Source organism: Equus przewalskii, chromosome 2 (genome assembly GCF_037783145.1).
Source record: "Equus przewalskii isolate Varuska chromosome 2, EquPr2, whole genome shotgun sequence".
NCBI lineage: Eukaryota > Metazoa > Chordata > Mammalia > Perissodactyla > Equidae > Equus > Equus przewalskii.
Window position 1 is genome coordinate 40,563,933 of NC_091832.1, and position 6,033 is coordinate 40,569,965.

The 6,033-nt window shown below is 47.3% G+C and overlaps 1 long non-coding RNA gene across 1 annotated transcript; it reads right to left on the reverse strand.

Annotated features, from left to right (window-relative positions):
- Positions 1 to 393: 393 nt before the first annotated feature.
- On the reverse strand, positions 394 to 3,443 carry LOC139078766 (uncharacterized). The gene is made up of 3 exons (XR_011531820.1): positions 3,126 to 3,443; positions 2,005 to 2,150; positions 394 to 944 (listed from the first exon to the last, which is right to left on the reverse strand). It is a non-coding gene; the product is annotated as an uncharacterized lncRNA (long non-coding RNA).
- Between the last annotated feature and the right edge of the window lie 2,590 nt (positions 3,444 to 6,033).

Consider the following 6,033-nt stretch of genomic DNA (forward strand, 5'->3'; position numbering starts at 1 on the left):
GCCAAGAAGTGGTGGAGCAGGGAGTGGGGGTTCAGGTGCTGGACTCTGGGGATAAAACTCTATGATCACAACTTTTGGACTAATCAAGAGCTCTGCATATCCACGGCTCTGCTCTCCTTGACTATTTCTGCCAAAGCGAGGAACCAGGACAAAGAAGTGGGAGACTTCAATCTCTGTCCAGTGAGGACTGAGTCATGGAGTCTCCTGGCCTGGGACCCTCCGGGGAGGGTTTGAGCTATATTTTGGGGCCCCAGAGGACAGCATGAGGCTGCCCCAGGGAAGAGCAGGAGCCTTGGTTTCGGGAAGGTCTGTGAGGTCCCGGAGGTCTAGATTAGTATTCAGTATTTATAATATTTCCATAATGGTAAAACAAAAGAAAACAAGCAGAGAGAATGCATTTTTAATCACCAATCATTTCTCTTTGTTTGTTGTGAATGAACAGCGAGGTGAAATAGTATTTCATAATCGCCCCATTCGAATTTTCCTCCCCACAAAGCACCGAGAAATCTCTAAATAAAATAAATAAACAAGCCAAGACCTTAAAATAAATTCCAGAGGGCAGAGTGCTACGTGTGGGTTATCACAGCTGCGGGGAGGCAGGGGCTGGGAAGTGGGGAATGGAGGACAAAGGGACAGGGGCTTTGTCTGTTACCTGGAATCAGAGATCCCAGGTCTAGGAGACCCACAGGCAGGTAAGGAAAAGTAGAGCAATGGTTTGAGGATCCAGAGTGCAGGGTGGAGCTGGAGCAGATTCCCCACCCTTCCTTTCCTCTTCCTTATTCTTCCAGAATCTTCTGGTCCTCATCCTTTTGCTGTAAACCAAGGGAACTCCTGTGCCCTGCCCCCTTGGAGCTTCACAACCTCCTGCTCAAAGGACTACTCATCCAAGAGATCTTCTCTGTACAGGATCCACCTGCCCTCCGAGCTAGTCCAACACTCTTAGTCTATGGAAGAGAAGCCATGGCAAAGACAGAATGGAAGGGGCCTATCCAAGATCCCTCAGCAAGCAAACGACAGAGCTGGGCCTGGAATTCTGGGGGCTTGATTCCTGTCAGGTCACCCTTCATCTACCTGTGTTTATCTCTGGTGTTTTTGAGAAGCCTCCTGTGCCGCTGAATTTTCTTCACTAGTTGCTCCAGATATTCTGTTTTGTGCGTCTGATCATCTCCAGACTCTCAGGTTCTAGCAAGGTGCCTGGCACACAGGTGCACCCACCAAATGTTTGTTGGATAAATAGATGGGTGAGTGGATGGATGGATGGATGGGTGAATGGATGGAAGCTTATACGGGTGGATGAATGATTGAATGAATAGATGGATGGATGATTGGATAGATGGATGGATGGTTGGATGGATGGATGGATGGATGGATGGATGGAAGGTGGGATGGGTGGATGAATGATTGAATGGATAGGTGGCTGGCTGGCTGGCTGGATGGATGGATAGAAGTTTGGGTGGATGAACAGAAGTTTGTGTGCATGGATGGGTGGATGGATGGATGGATGAACACACAAGAGGCTCAAGCTGATTTGGTCCCCTCACGGGCCATTAGTTGTTAATAGATAGATAATGCCAATCAAAGTGTAGTCTAGTTAACATCTTGGGTCCTGGTGCCTTAAAATGATGTCTCCAACAATCCCATGAAGGATCCCTCAAAAAAGTCACCTTCTATCAAATCAGGCCCCTTCCAGGTAGAAATTTGAGGCAAAGCTCTAGGGTCAGACCCCTATTTTCAAGTGAGTCACATGATGGTAAAGAACACAGGCTTCGGGTAGGACAACCTGGACTCTGCTCTCACTGTGCCACTAACTCGCTGCTTGGTCACGGGTGAGTAAGTGGCTTCCTCTCTCTGGGCCTCAATTTCCCACTCTGAAATGGTCTCTGTTAAATTTTCTAGGCTCTGGTTTGGCCCATTCTATGTAGACAACCCAGCCAGGGCTTAGAAGAACTATGTCCGGAGCTCCTGTTTTGGAGTCTGGGCAGCCCCTCTCCCTCCGTCCCTTACCTCTTCCGTGTTTGGAGTACTGCTCAGTCCTCTTCAGCCTTTCCCTGGCCGGGCAGTTGGAATGAGGGTAGCTCAAAGCATCAGGATATTCACAAAGCCAGGCTGGATGTTCTGGCCACGGCCTAGGCCCGCGCTTCCTCTGAATTCTATTGAAAAAATAATAAAAAGGTAATTACTTTGTCATTACTGAACACTGGTTTGTCTTTTTTTTTTTTTTTTTTAAGCCCTGACCATAAATAACCAGCCCATTACCCTTTGGAGTGGACACATACATCTATGCAGGACCTGCCTCCTCATATATGCTGGTTCTCCCACCATGCCACCAGGCCTTGGTATAGGCCACACAGCCACACGCACGTGCACATCAAACACAGAGATGCCGCTCATTCGCCTGACATTTTCTAAGCATTTTGCTAGACACTGGGAATAATAGTAACAACAGTTATTATGTGTGAACCCAGGCTAAGTGCCCTGCATGAATTTTCTCAATTAATTCTTCTGATAATGCTGTGAGGCAGATATTGATTTTGTTGCCATTTTACAGATAGGGGCGCTGAGGCCGAAGGAGGTCAGGAACTTGCCCAAGGTCAAACTGCTAGTAAGTAGCAGAGCTGGGATTTGAACGCATGTGACCTAATTCAGAAATCCATGCTCCAATACACGGATTATTTAAATGTAGATTTAAAAATCACACACACACACAGTCTACTGGGAGAAGACAATTATAACACAGTGTGATAAGTGCTGTGACATAAGAAACAAGGGGGCTATGGGAGCCCAAATTGAGGCAGCTAGCCCACTTTTGGGCAAGGGACATCAGGGAAGTCTCCCTGGAAGAGGTGATACCTATTTTGGTCTTAATGGAATGAGAGGAGGACAAGTTAAGAAAGAGTAGAAAGGTCTTCAGGGCAGAAGGAACAGCCTGGACAGAGGCCTGGAGGGGAGACACAGAAGGGCACGTTTGGAACTCTAAGAGCTCTGTCTCGCTGGAGCAGAGGGTATGCAAATGCATGACAGAGAGAGCGTTGAGAGGTGAGGCTGGAGAGGCGGGCAGGGCCATCGCTCACATCCGGGCCAGGTTGGCACAGCGAGGCAGCCCTCCCCCACCCACATTCAGCTACCTGGCACTCCTGTCCGTGTGACACGACGGCACCTCATCAGCACAACAGCTCTTTCCTGCCTCCTCGGCCAGCCCCGCCCTCTGTGAGACACTGTGCCATGGGTGGCGGCCAGCCCCTGCACAGGTGCCAGTCGGGAGGAAGCATGGCCACTTCCGGAGTCTCCCAGTGGGTTCCTTTTGCCCGTGGCAGGATCGTATCCTCAGGCAGGATCGTATCCTCAGCTACGTAACCTCAGACAGGAGCAGCACAGCCATGACTAGTCCATTTTGCTTGTGCCCTCAGAGGTCTGTGTTGATTTCAGATCTGGGAGAGGTGGGGAGGAAGGAAGAAGGGGCAGGGACTGAGCTATGGGTCCACGTGGTATGTGGTAGGAACCACAAAGGCCACAGGAGGGTGGCTTTCACTCTGAGGTCAGGTGGTCCCTTCGACTTCTCCATCTCTCAGTTTCCCTTATTCAACAGGGCCCTGGTGCCCGGCCTGCCCCACCCTGGCTGGCGTGGGAGGGGTTAGGTGTCGCCCATAGATCTTTGGGTAAGAGGTGATGTCAGCTGTCAGCCCTGCCCTTCACCTGGCTGTACTTCTCTGTATTCAGGTGTCTGCTGACAGCGTGAGCACAGTCTTCCAGCGTGTAAACAGAGCATGGCCATACCTCCATGGACCCAAACCCTCCTTTAAAGGGACACGTAGTCCCACACAGGCATGTGCACATGCGCACACACACACTCTCCCATACAGATAAAATCAGACACATGCCTCACTACTTGGCATGAAGGACTCTCCTATCCACACACATCTTCAAATCATCCAGGCAGGCTGCTGGGGTGGGCTCAAAAAGAGGTACCTGGTGGGTTTCATTTAAATTCATTTTGATTTTTTAAGTCCAACTCACATCCAAATGCATAGCTCCTGGATTGAGAGTACTTTTTAATTTTCTGCGTCATATTTATATTTGTATTTCTCTGTGTTTCCTGAGCCGGTAGCATTGAATGTGAATTACCCCTTTTTTTCAGAAATGTAAAGCTGTTTTTTAAAAAAGATAGATGGTTCAGAGGATATTAAAGCTGGAAGGGGCCATGGAGATCAGAGGCCTTGGGTCTAGGGAACATTTCCTAAAAGGAAAAAATTAGTCACCTGCAATTCTTCTCGTTACCAGGCAGGGGTAAACATAAATATCAAAAAAGTAAATTAATTAGAACAAGCTAGAAAAGGAGAAGTTTGAACCAGAGAACAAAATAGCCTGCCCCTTGACTGGAACTGAGTGAGAGCTCAGGCAGGGAAAATGAAAGCAGGGACAAAGTGTAGATCCTGAGCTCAGAAAACAGGTAGTATTTATGGCATAGAAATCCCTAAGGCTCCTCTGTCGAAAGAGGTTTCTGGAAGGTGTGGGTGGAGAGGTAGGAGGAAGCAGGAGCTCATCTCTGTTGAGGCTGAAAGACTGAGATAGACCCCACCCCTCCGCCCCCAAGAGTTGAGCAGATGCCTGAGAAGCCTGGGCTCAGGTAGACGTTCTGGAAGCTCCCGAGAACCCGTAAAAGGGCTAAGCTTTCAGCTCCAGCTCCTGGTTCCTAGGAGTCTGCCCTTCTCCTCATCTCTTCCCTGAGGTTGTGGGTCTGAACAAGGCCGCTCAAACCTTGAAACAGCCCCTGCTTGTGGCCAGCACGGTTCTAATAAGGATTCATTACTAGAATCACAGACTCTTTCACCCATTAAATTAACAGGGGTTAAAAAAGAGAGGGAGAGAGAAAACTGAAGGCTGGAGAGCGTCTAGAGCGATGGGCTTCCTCATACACTGTGCTGCTGGTGGGAGGGCAGATCCACCCAGCCTTGTGGGGAGGGGGCAATCTGGCAAGGAGAGACTCCAAAGCTTTGAAATGTACGCACACACTTTGACTCAACAATTCCACTTTAAGGAATGTGCACGATTACTTACGGACAAAGATATTCATTAGAGTTATTTATAATAATGAAAAGAATTGGAAACGAGTTCGATGTGCAAAGTGTCCAATAGTGAGGGACTGGTTAAGTAAATTATGATCAAACTACAATACAGCCATTAAAAATCATGCTGTAGAAGAATATTTAATGACGTGAGAAAGTGTTCATGCTACGTATACCTGGCAGGCTGAAAACAAAAACAAAAACCGGTATGTTCAGTGTGATTCTGATTTTATAAAAGAAAACAAAGCGAAAAACAAAAAACAAACAAAGAGAAAACCTAGACAGGCAGGAAATACACCAAAACATCCACAGTGATTATTCATGGGTGGTGGGATTACAGATGATTTAAATTTTCCTCTTCCTGTTTATCTGCAGTTTCTGAATTTTCTACAGTAAACATGTATGCGGTATATAGTCAGAAACAAATAGTCACGTCCTTTGCAAAAGGAATGAGAGAATTTAAGGGTGGAGGGACTTGTCAAGTTCATCGGCTTGGATGGGATTCAGGGACCCAACTTAGTGTTTGGGAAAAAGCCCCCTCTCCCGTTCTCCCTTCCCAGGACTCTCGAGGGAGACATTCGTAAATAAAAGAAATGCACTCAGCTTTTTTTTATTTTTAATTACAACTTGCCCAGTAATCACCATAATCACTTATCTCGGGCATTTGTTTAATTATTCAGTCACTAAGCATCTATTGAGCACCTCCTGTGATGCAAGCGCCAGACAAGGCCCAGGGAACCTGAAAAACACACACCTCGCCCAAGGAGGACCTCAAAATCAGAAGCAGCTTAGGAAAACGGGAAACAAGCACAGAGTCTAATTTTTTAAACTTAAAAATAGTGACTCTTCGTCAACATTTATTGAGTGCTTACTGTGTACACAATCTGGTGCTTGGCCCTGTGATTTCTTCAGTTCCTTTTGTCTTTTGCTAAAGGACTGAAATGAGACTTGCAGTTAAAGGACAGATTTG